The 13,115-nt window shown below is 36.9% G+C and overlaps 1 non-coding gene across 1 annotated transcript; it reads left to right on the forward strand.

Annotated features, from left to right (window-relative positions):
* The first annotated feature begins 10,418 nt into the window (after positions 1–10,418).
* On the forward strand, positions 10,419–10,582 carry LOC143379758 (U1 spliceosomal RNA). The gene has a single exon (XR_013088537.1). It is a non-coding gene; the product is annotated as a U1 spliceosomal RNA (small nuclear RNA).
* The last annotated feature ends 2,533 nt before the right edge of the window (positions 10,583–13,115 follow it).

Consider the following 13,115-nt stretch of genomic DNA (forward strand, 5'->3'; position numbering starts at 1 on the left):
CAATTTGATCTATAGATTCAACACAATCCAAACAAACTCTCAGCAAGTTATCATATAGATTGGTTTGTTTGTTTTCCAATATTGAGGATCCAATCCAGGGTGCTGTACCACTGCACTACATCCCTAGTTCTTACCATGTAGATATTGATAAATCAATTCTAAATTTTATATATAGAGTCAAATCTAGTTGACACAATATTGAAGGAGAAGAACAAAGTTGACTCCTCTCAACTTTAAGACTTACTGTAAACCTACAGTAATAAACACAGTGTGGTATTGGTAAAATAATAGACAATCAATCAATGAAACAGAATACAGAATGTTGAAAAAATTTCACATTAGTCAGCTGATATTTGACAAAATACAAAGGCAATTCAATGAAGCAAAGAGTCTTTTCCACAAATGATGCTGGAACAATTCCATATCCACATACAAAAAAAAAATCTAGACACAGACCCTATTCTCTTGCAAAAAAATAATTTAAAATGGATCTGAGACCCAAATGTAAAATTATACAATGCCTAGAAGATAACATAGGAGAAAATCTAGTTGACCTTGGGTTTTGTGATGAATTTTTAGATACAGTATCAAAGTCATGATCCATGAAATAAATAATTGATAAGATGGGCTTGGACTTCATTAAAATTAAAATTTTCTGCTTGCCTAAAGATATTGTCAAGTAGGACTATAGGTATAGCTCTGGAGTAGAGCACTTGCCTAATATGCACAAGACTCTGGATTCAATCCCTAGCACCACAAATTGAAATTTTAACTGACAATTGCAAGACTCATTTTGAGGCTCAAGCCAAAAGTAAATGTAAACTCCAGACCCAATTTACCCTGTTGACATTTGGGGACTTATTTATAATGCTGATCTCAAAAGTAAAAGGTATTTTCCAAACAATCCTAGCTTCCCTAAGAATATATTGTAAACCCAAATATTTTTCATAAATAAATAAATTGTGGAAATTTATACCATTTGGTATATTCCTACGTACAGTTGTGAAAACAAATGTGTTATAAACATGTATTTGACACCATGTATTAGACAAATACAATTAGAAATGCTAGATCTTGAAACATGAGGTTTAATGACAATACTAAGTTGTCCAGTGTTATATATTGCAAACTATATTTTTAATATTTATTTTTTAGTTTAATCGGACACAATACCTTTATTTTATTTATTTTTATGTGGTGCTGAGGATCGAACCCAGGTCCTTACATGTGCTAGGTGAGCGCTTTACCACTGAGCCAGCCCACAAACTATTTTTTGCATTTGTTTATTTTCATTATTTTATGTTTTTGTTCTTTTGTAGTGCTAGGGATCAAACCCAGGGCCTTGTGCATGCCAGGCAAGTGCTCCACCACAAAACTATACTCCAAGCTCCTATTTATATTTTATTTTATTAATATGTTTTTTAATTGTCAATGGATCTTTTTATTTTATTTACCTATATGTGGCGCCTCACATATGCCAGGCAAGGGCTCTACCACTGAGCCACAACTCCATCCCTGATTTATATTTTAATGGCATATTTATGTAAACACAAAAAATAGTAACCTAAGGAAAGAAGGAGAGTAAATGGAATAAAGAATAGAGGAGGGAATATAAGGATTTCAATTGTATTTTCAGTGTTCTTTTTTAATCTGTTATGGAATTACTTCTGGTTTTCTCCTGAAGGGCCCCAAGGTATACAAGTTCCTTAAGTTTCCCAGCCATTTTGAAAGATAATGCTTTCATTTGACCTCAAGTTGAACTTTCAGTTTTGAGAGGCATACCCTAATTCTGGCATTATGAATTTTATGAGTTTAATTTTGGGGAACAGGTACTAGGGATTGAACTCAGGGACACTTGATCACTGAACCACATCACCAGCTCTTTTTTCTATTTTATTTAGATACAGGGTCTCATTGAGTTGCTTAGAGCCTCACTAAGTTGCTGAGGCTGGATTTGAACTTGAGATCCTCTTGCCTCAGCCTCCTGAGCTGCCAGGATTACAGGTGTGCGCCACTGTTCCCGGCATATGAACATAATTTTGTTCATTCTGTCCTTACTGTTGTACCATTATAGATGGTCTCCAGAGAGAGTTTATTTGGAGTTACTCAGACACAAGGTAAAATCCTAACTTTATCAATTGTTAGTTGCCTAACACCAAGTGATGTAATTGTTTCCTTGTCTGTGGAATGGCAGTAACAGAAACTCCCCTCTGGTTATTAAGCTATATGTTTAGAGGCTGGCAGAAAGATGACACTCAATAAATGCTAGTTGCTTTAAGACATACATCCTATTCTTTCTTAACCTTTGGACTAGTTTTTAAAGGAAGGAATAAATGAATGTGTACCAGGAGAATTGTAGAGTCTGCAATGTAGTAGGTACACCAAGACAGCAGGTTTTATACAGAAATATAAGTACTAAGGGAAGACATCAATTATAGTTTTTGAATAAGTGTATTTTAGGGATAGAACAAAAACATGCCAATTCTTTGCATACCATTGAAGAGGAAGCTAGTATATATACGTAAAAAATACATGATAGAAGAAATTAAGTTGTTTCTACTGGCCTCCATATATGGATGGGCAAATTCAGTTTCATCAGCCAGAATGCAGTAGCACACACCTGTAATCCCAGCTACTCAGATGGCTGAGACAGGAAGATCACAAGTTTGAGGCCAGCTTGGCAATTTAGTGAGATCCTGTCTCAACATTTAAAAGGGAAAAAGAGAGGCTGGAGGTATAGCTCAGTGGTAGAGTCCCCTTGGGTTTAATCTCCAGTACCCACCAACACACACAATTTAGTTATGTCATATGATATATTGACTAGATTACCTGTAATAAATACAAAATGAAAGTTATGACTGATAATTGCTAAGAATGGAATGGAGGTAAAGACAGAGTTGAATAAATTAAGAGTGAAGGTGTTTTGTGGGTTTGAATGTTTGATTATCTTCTGATGTACTTTGGCAATAATTAGATGAGGTCCTTCACAAACCATCAATCAACCAGATCATCCAAGACAGTAAAACTTTGTTTCCTTTTCTGACCACTTTAGGTTCTGAGGCTTCTTAGAACAGAAAATGGCTAGTCAAATATTTCTCAAAGCATCCAAGTATTTCTTAAAGTGTGTGCCATCTCACCAGTAAGAAGTATATATCATACATCTCCAGAGATGATACTCTCAAAAGGGATTCCATTTATGTGAGATTCCAGCCAAAAATGCATAATGTAAATCTAATCACTAATATTAGCCAAGCCTGTGATAAGGGATGGTCTATAAAAACTGGCTTGTGTTCTTTAAAGAATGTCAATGCCATAAAAAACAAAGCTAGATTGAGGCACTGTTTCAAACCAAAGGGAACAAAGAGGATGTCATTCAAAAGATAATATGTGATCTTGTACCCAGTTCTGTATGGCAGGGAGAGCTGCTATAAAAAGGCATTCTGGAGACAACTGGACAATTGATAAAACTGGAATATGTATTATATCAGATAAAAGTGTGTATTAATATTAAATTTCCTGAATTTAATAACTGGTCAGTGGTTATTTAGAGAGGATATCCTTGTTCTTAGGAAACACACACTAAAGGGGTATAGAGATGTGATATGCAATGTGCTCTCAAATAATTTAGGAAAAATATTTTATAAAGAGAGGCAAATATAGAAAAAGACTGATAAAGCAAATGTCACAAATTATTAAAAATTAATGGATCTTGATAAAACATATATGAAAGTTCTTTGTGCTTCTTAATGGTGCTGAGGATTGAACCCAAGGCCCTGTGCATACTAGGCAAGAGCTCTACACTGAGTTACACTTCCAAACCCCTCTATGTTATTTTTGCAACTTTCTGTAAATTTTCAATTATATGAAATTGAACAGTGCCCATTAAAAAAACAAACAAAAAAACAAAAAACAAAAAAAAAAAAACCAATGCCCATGGATCACCTGAATGAATCAGAAAGAATACTGGAGTACAGTGTTTGCTAAAGGTGCAGATTCATCTGGTGACAACTGTGGGCTCTCACATGCTCCTTCAACCACAGAAGAGGGCAGCCTGCCCTCTCAGCCCCACACTTACATTCTTGTGGGCAGACCCTGGCATAGTATTGCTGTCCTGGGAACTAGAAGAAATAACGTGGACCAAATCTATACCTAGAAATGGGCAGACGTGAGCCATTGGGGAGTGGAGGTGTGAGCTCAAAAGGCTCATACCATAGCATGTCATCACTTCGGGTAGGGTCTCCATTTTGAAAAGGTGAAGAAATCAGAGAGATACAAGATGATAAGAAGTGTTCTGACTGAGCAATCACCTGGAAATCAGGAAGATGTCAAACTTCGAAAATGTACATATTAATCTGGGGAATTTAGAATATCTGGGGACCAATAAAATCTCCTCCCCTTCTAGAAGTTCTAATTCCCAGGGCCAAGGATACTCATGCCTTAAAGCACAGACTGAGCCAGAGAATTAGCCTCATGATATGGCTTAAGGGTGGCATTCTACAAGACTTCCAGTGACAGTTCCTGCAGGACTGTGACCCTGAGGTGCTCCTGGCCTCACAGGAGAGACTGTCCAGCTCCCTAAGCATGTCCAGTAGCAGTGCATCAGCTTCTCAGGTGATGCATGGACTCTTAACCAGTGACGAGAGCAGCTAGGACCTGCAGGAGTCCAAGATCCCTGAAATCCAGGATCCATGGAAGAGAAGGAGAAATAAGTTTAGGCCAGCTGCCAAGAGAGAGGACATGTTTTGGCACAAGTCAGAAGCACTGGGAGAAAGGATTGTAGGAGAGAGGCCCTCCAGTGCTGGGGAAATGGGCCCTTTTGTCCCAGTCATGGAGGTAGGAGACACTCTGGGGAACAAGTCCTCCCAGGCTCCTTCAATAGGAACTTTGGGGGTAGGATAAAGAACTTTCTGCAGTATATTTCCCCCAGTAAAGGCAAAGGGCAGACAAACTCCCCATCCCAAATCATGATCCGATTAACTTGTACCCAAAGCCGATGGTCAGTCATAGGCTGACTGCTTATAGACAATAGGGCATTGGAAGCCCAAGTACCCATAACTTCTGTTGGATCATCATAGAGCAGAGAATGAGGTTTCATCATGATTGTTCTGCCTCAAAGAAAAACATGGTCAAAGACGTATCCCCCTATCCACTATCCCTCTGTGGATAGGCAATTCCGTTATTCCTGGGGTCCCTCCTCCAGGAATAAAGGAGAGTGATGGGATCTAAGGCTTGTGGTCACCATCCCAGTCCCAGTGGCCACAGCCATTCTGTGAACAGTTGGATCAGAAACAAGGACAACAATTAGGCCCTCCTGCCGAAGGAGTCTGCACCTCTGCCCAGCCCCTGCCAGCATAGGGTGGCACATATCTCAGACCAAAAGTGTTCACTGTCCAAGGCACTGTGCTCTTCAGAAACGTATGTTGTCTGGTCAATATCAGTATGCTTCCCACTCCTGTCCTGCTGGGAAGAAATTTTTTTTTCCCACAATTCAAACCATATTGAAAAAAACTGTCCCCACGTGAGCCCAAACTTTGTTTGACAATGGCTTTTTCTGAATGAGATTATGATTGCTTAATAATACTGTTTTTTTAATCAGAAAAAAAAGGTGAAGATGTATGAGATGTGTCACTAACTACTAAATCAGAAATTCTAGCGGGTAGAGCCTGGTAATTTCATTTAAAAATTATTCTTGATGATTATTATGCATACTAAAGTTTGAAAACCACTGGGTGGGGTGAACTTCAAATACTGCTTTCATATCATTTTATTGACTAGTACATTTTCTTTCTTTTTTTTTTTCCTTTGTAGTTGTAGATGGATAACATGTCTTTATTTTATTTGTTTTATTTTTATGTGCTGCTGAGGATTGAACTTAGTACCTCACACACTCTGCCAAGTGCTCTGCCACTGAGCTACAGCCTGAGCTAGACAAGTGCATTTTCTTAGGCCTAATCAAGTAAATGCCTTGAAGTCTATTATGACTAGTTAAAATGTTTCATGTGCTTATCATGTGATAAGCAATATAGATATATAAATACAATTCAATTCTCACAGCAACTTTTGTGAGTTACTATAATTATAACCCTTACAAATAAGGAAATGGGGGCACACAGTGATTACATAATTTATGAAGGTCACATAGCTATTAAAAGATGGAGGCAGGATTTAAATCCAAGGACAATCTAGCTCTAGGACCACACTCTTGCCACTCTGCTATTGAGCCTAGCTAGGCAACCATATGTTAAGATTACTGGCTATGCCTATCATAAAACTGACCTGTTGTTTACCTCTTATAAAATCAGTTTTTAATGACATAAAGGAAGGAGGCAGTGGTGCAGCTAAATGCAATGAGCATTATGATAAGATGGATTGCCTCTGCTAATCCTCCATCCTGGGGACAAAGCCTTTGTTCTGTGAATGAGATAAGGCTAAAATCTATTTTTCCCTTCAGAGCTCTACTGTGATGTTCCCATCACAGATTTCTAGATCCTCCTCAGCTCCCAGGTACTGAACACAGTGAAATCCGGAGATACCCTCACCAAAGATAGATCTACCCTTAGCATGGAAGGATTTCCTTGAAGAGGTGGAATGTCGTAACAGTTTAAGTAGGAAAGGAATCATCCCTGATAAAACCAAGGAAATCACAGCAATAAAAACAGGAAGGCACTATTCAAGGGTCAGCACAGTCAGTCCTGCCTCCTCTAGTACCACTATCCCTGGGGGCCCTGCACAGAGGACACACCTAGCCCACAGAAGTCAGCATAAAGAAGTGGCTCACTAGGGGCTGGGATTGTGACTCACTGGTAGAGCACTTGCCTAGCACGTGGGAGGCACTGGGTTCGATCCTCAACACCACATAAAAACAAATAAATAAATAAAACAAAGGAATTGTGTTCAACTACTACTAAACATATGTGTGTGTGTGTCTATATATATATATATATATATATATATATATATATATATATTTTTTTTTTTTTTAAAGAAGTGGCTCATTGGACCCTCAATATCTTGTATATGAATTAGGCAGGTTTCAGTCTCACAGCTTATACAGACAGAGCTAGACTGGAAACTAATCTTGCAATTCCAGATATCAAGCACTTTTCATTAAACCATTGTATCTCCTGAATGATTGGGATTAATATCGACAGTTTGTTGAAATCATGTATTCATGCAGATTGAGGGCAATGCTTGAGGTAAAAAACATGTATTTTTTTCAAGTCTACACAGTGGACATGTAATTTGTAAAGAATTTTGTTGAGAGATTCATTGTGTGGGGAATGGGGGGATGGGGCAGGGAGAGAGAAAGAGACAGGAAAAGATATGCTAGAAATCAAACCCAGGGCCTCACACATGTTAAACATGTATCCTACTATTGATCCACACCCTCAGTCCTTTTCTACTGAGAAAAATGACAGGGTTTCAGCAAAAAAGAACATTGTTATTTTGAAAAGTTGAAGAGCCACTCCCAGCTCAGCCCCACCACAGTCCTTGTTATCTTTTCTTAAGATCCTTCAGGTTGCAGGTATCATGATTTCATACAAAGAAAGGAATCTGCCTGAAGGAAAACTTTTAGAGCTAATAAGCAAATTCAGCACAGTTTCAGGATACAAGATTAACATACAAAAATAAATGCTATTTCTATATACTTGCTGTGAAACATCTTAAAATTAGGAAGCCAATTCTATTTATAACACCACCAAGAAAAACAAAATAGTTAGGAATAAACTTAATAAAAGGAGTGCGAAACGTCTACTTTGAAAACTATAAAATTTTATTGAAATTGAAGAAGACCTCAATAAATGATAAAACTTAATGTTGTTGAGTATGGTGGTGGTGCATACCTGTAATCCCAGCTACTTGGGAGACTGAGGCATGAGGATGGCAAATTCAAGGCCAGACTGGGTAGTTTTAAAAATCATCTCAAAAAATTTTAAAAAGGTTGGGGATATAGCTTAGTGCAATTCCCAGACTGGAAGAAAAAAAAAGATTTAATTTTGTTAAGAAGACAATATTCCTCAGGCATTTATAACACAATCCTTATCAAAATTCTATTTGGAGGCTGGGGAGTTAGCTCAGTAGTAAAGCACTTTCTTAGCATGCATGAGGGCCTGGGTTCAACCCCCATCACCACATAAAAAATAAACACAAAAATTTTAAAAAATAATTCTATCTGGCTTCTTTACAAAAATTGACAAGCACATCTAAAATCAAGGAACCCAGACTAGTCAAAACAGTCTTTAAAAAGAATGAAGTTGGAGGATTCACACGTCCTAATTTCAAAACTTATTACAAAGTTGTAATAATCAAGATAGCATGGTATGTCATAAGGAGAGACATACAGATCAATTGAGAATCCTAGAAATAAACCTTCACATTGATGGTCAGTCGACTTTGACATGTGTGCTAAGGCCATCCAATTAAGAAATAATAGTTTTTTTTGTTGTTGTTTGTTTGTTTTTAACGAGTGGTTCTGGGACAACTGAAGAGCCGTATATGAAATAGTAAAATTGAACCCCTACTTTGTACCACATATAAAAATTAACTCAAAATGTAGGACTAAAACTGTCAAAAGAAAACAGTATTGTAAACTTTATGATCTTGGATTAAGCAATGGTTAGATATGACACCAAACGCACATACAATAAAAGAGAAAAATAGATAAATTAGGCATTTTCAAATTAAGTATTTGGGCTTTTCCATCAAAACAGAAAACCTACAATATATATCTGAAGCAGATATATATTGAAAGTATGTTTTCCTATTCTTATATTTATAATTTATGAAAGATTATAAATCAAAAATAAAAAGAGAACCCAATGAAAAACAGACAACGCATGTGAATAGACTTTTTTCCAATTAAAATATACAAGTGGGCAATAGGCACATGCAAATCAAACCCACATTGAGCTACCACTTCACACCCCATTAGGAAAGGATAACCAAAGAGAGGGAAAATAACAAATGCTGGTGAGAATGTGGAGAAAAAGAAACACTCATAATTTTCTAGTGGGAAAATAAAATGGTATAATGGTTTTGGAAATTAGTACAGCAGTTCCTCAAAAGATTAAGCACAGGGTTACCATGTGACCCAGCAATTTCATGCCTAAATAGTCAAGACAATGGAGGTCATATGTCCATGCAAAACATTTGTATATGAATGTTCACAGCAATATTATCCATACTAGCCCCAAAGCAGAAACAACCCAAACATTTATCAACTGATGAATAGATAAATAAAATGTGGTATATCCAGACAATAGAATATTATTTGGTAATAAAAAGAAGTTCCAGTACATTCTATAACATGGACAAACCTTGCAAACATATTAAGTGAAAGAAGCCAAACACTAACGACCACATATTGTATGAGTCCATTTATATGAAATATGTAGAATAGGAAAATCTATAGAGTAGACAGAATATAGAATAGCAATGATCCAGGGCTAGGTAATTATAGGGGAAAGGAATGACTGCTAGTGGACGCATGGTTTCTTCTTGGGATGATGAAAACATTTTAATATGGATTTTACTAACAGTTGCACAATTCTGTAAATATACTAAAACCTGTAAATTCTGTAAATATACTTATATATATGAGATGACAATGTCTAAAAAAAACTGTTACATACTTGAAATAGGTGAATTGTGTAATATGCGAATTGCATCTCAATAAAGCTGATGTATGCCCCGCACATATTACTATATGTTTATATCACATATTACTATATGTTTATATCACATATTTCTTTATATATAACCATATATATTTAATTATATCATGATGTACACACATATCTAAAGAACCCTTGGGTCTATATCTTTTCCCATCACTTGCTCAACAGGTACTCTCGACTACTTAGAAATTAGATTGTTTAAAAATAGTAACAAAATTGAGATAGTTCCAGGAACTCTTTGGCTTAATGTGAATTGAGAAATATGAATTAAAACTTTAAACCATGTAAAGCTGGCTATGGATGGCTTTCTACTTTGGGGCAGGAAAGTAAGGACTTCTGATGAATCCGAGGGGAGATTTCTATTGAGTTTCAAGAAGAGATGCTGATATACCCATCATTAAGTAGAAAATATCATCTAAGTAAAAAATACTTGTAATACACCTAAGCCATCTAATATCATAGCTTTAGCAAGACAGCATACTGTAAAATATTGGTTGTTTACCTTTCTGATCTTCGACTGACTGGGAGCTGCAGTTCTGAGCTGCTCCCCAGCATCACAAGAGGATATGGTACTACATATTGCTAGCCCAGGAAAAGATCAAAATTTGAAACTGGAAGTATAGTTTCTACTGATTGCATGTCACTTTTGCATCATAAAAATGTCAAAAAATTGTAAGTCAAACTATCATAAATTGGGGATATCTATTAAAAAATATATTATATTTGAAATGAGACAAACGGATACTTACCTGACAGGGGAGATAATGTGATCACATAGGTGATTTTCCCAGGGTGGATCTTACCCATTGCACTCCAGATATGCTGACCCTTGTGATTTCTCCAAATGCAGGAAACTCAACTGCATAATTTGTGGTAGTAGGGTACTGAATTTGCACTTTCCCTTGAAAAAGAATAAGAAATGAATCAAACAGGATAGGAATCTGATCAGGGAGCTATAAAAAGATTCCCAAATGACTCAGAGGGATGGTTGAGTTCTGCTGTGAGATTTTTTTTTTTTTTAAACTAAGCCCAACAGCCTCAATATGAGTATGACAAAAAAAGGATTTAGGGCCCATTCTAGTTTGCTGGGTAGATATAAGATAAAGACTAGGGAAGGGCAAGTTGAGGAAACAGTGATCAAGGTGATTAGAGAGGTGAGAGAAGCCCAGAGGAGAAGTGGGAGGAAAAGAATGAGTGGTGGGTTTCAAGGTCTAGATGTGAGGGAGTGAGAACTGAAACAACAGGAAGTTGTGGTCAGAGATGGGAATAATGGCACTTAAGATCTCATAATTGAAGCAGTTCTGGGTGGTGACAAGGTCTAAGATGACCCTGATGGTGGGTTGCTGGTATATGGGTACTGCATAATCGCCAATTCAGCTTCTTTGGAGTGTCTAGACATTGGAGCAGCTTTTTAGCTGTTTTGGATGAATCAATTATCCTCAGAGAAGAAGGCAGGGTTTATTGTAGACAAGCACATCTGCTCCTGCTGCTGATGCACTTGACCCCCAGTCATCTAAGTGTATCCTGGTCACAGTCATAAGATTTTCAGTATTATTTCATTAAAATTATTTGTAGTGTATTTTATAATAAAATTAATTCATTCAAGTTAAAATCATGAAATGCTACTGGGTATAATTGGGCTCTTTTAGAATGAAACTTAATAATATTAAAACATACTAATTATTAATTGCAAAGAAAACATGTATGTACTTCACTGATTTAAAAAAACACTAAAAGTTTCTATAGGCTTATTAAGGCTTTATATATAACTGGAGAAAAACAAGCAAAAAGGCAATTATGCGTAAGTTTTGATTCTATAAAATCATTTTTTTCATTATTTTTTCTTGGCTCACAATTTGAATCTTTTATTGATAAGGCCATCAGTTAGTTTTCTGATGCAAAAAAGAGTACCACAATTAAAAAGGTGGAACTATATATCTACTAAAAAATTGGAACAACTTGCAAAGAATGTTAAAATTACCACAAACCACAATGACAATCATAAGTAAACAATAATTTCTTTAGCTATCTTCAGTACATGAGTCTTGGAATATGCAGAAACAAGTTATTAAAATACTTCCAGAAATGCAGTTCTACCAAAAATTTTTAAACAAATCACTGGTGGAAACCATTGAAGCACTTTCTAGTGGGAGGCAAAAACTTTTAGAGCATATCCAGGTTCTTTTTTTTTTTAGCACAATTTTTCATTTCTCTGATTGTACACAAAGTAGAGTCACAACATTTGTGTCATCATACATGTACCTAGGGTAATGATGTCTGTCCATTCTACCATCTTTCCTACCCCCATGCCCCTTCTCTTGGCTTTCCTTATAGCAGACCTGCTGGGTGTTAGGTATGGTTGGTAGGCTATAAAAAAGACCAGTTTCCTTGTGAAACCATTGATCTGAGGTAGTTTAAATCACCCTCAATAAAGGCAGCAGTTAAAGAGCCATAATTTTTCTTTAAAGCCTTTGATTCATAAAGCTAAGGTCTAGACCAGATAGTTTATACTTTGACTAAAGGCAGTGTCATTTGGACCTAACCTTGTGTTTTAGAGCTCAAAATAATATACAGAGTAGAGTAATCCCATGTGAGGTCTGAATCCAGATTTTACCTTTACATTTCAGATAACCCAGGTTTGTTTGTTTTGTTTTGTTTTGGGGGGATACTAGAGATTGAACCCAGAGGAGCTTAACCACTGAGCTACATCTCCAGTCCTTTTTATTTTTTATTTTGAAAACTGGTCTTGCTAAGCTGCTTAGGGCCTCACTAAGTTGCTGAGACTGGCTTTGAATTTACAATGCTCCTGCCTCAGCCTCCTGAGTTGCTGGGATTATAGGCGTGTGCCACCATACTAGGTCTCCTTGTTGTAGTCATAGTGGCATTTCCAGCATGGACAATTCTGCTATCCTAGACAGGTGAAGGAGCAGGTGGCCTTAGGAATCAGGGGCTGCTACCACTCAGTGTCTCCCCATTTAACCCTGGAACATCTCTGAATTAGCTAGACTTCCTGTTTGGCATTACCAGCTTTTTAATAGAAAAAGAGATTTGTTACACCTGAAAAAAAAAAAAAGAAAGAAAGAAAGAAAGAAAGAAAGGAAAGAAAGTGGCATTACATACCTCTCACCACTTCCTGCCAATTTTTCCTCTAAAATTCTCTCCAAACCCATACTCCTCTCCTCAACTCCACTGTCACCAGCCCAGCATGATCTGCCATTGCCTGCATACCCCAATAATCTCCTAACTGTTCTTATCAATTGCGCTCCTGCTTTACTCTAATTTGTTTTCCACACAGTAGCCAGAGTGTGATCTTCAGGGAAAATTCAGATCATTTACTACTAGAGTGACCAACCCCTTGGTTTGCCTGGAATCATTCCAGTTCTAACACTGAAAGTCCAACATCTGTCCCAGTTGGTCACCTGAGGATTCTGCTCAAAG

The sequence above is a fragment of the Callospermophilus lateralis genome, chromosome 13, assembly GCF_048772815.1.
Source record: "Callospermophilus lateralis isolate mCalLat2 chromosome 13, mCalLat2.hap1, whole genome shotgun sequence".
Lineage (NCBI taxonomy): Eukaryota > Metazoa > Chordata > Mammalia > Rodentia > Sciuridae > Callospermophilus > Callospermophilus lateralis.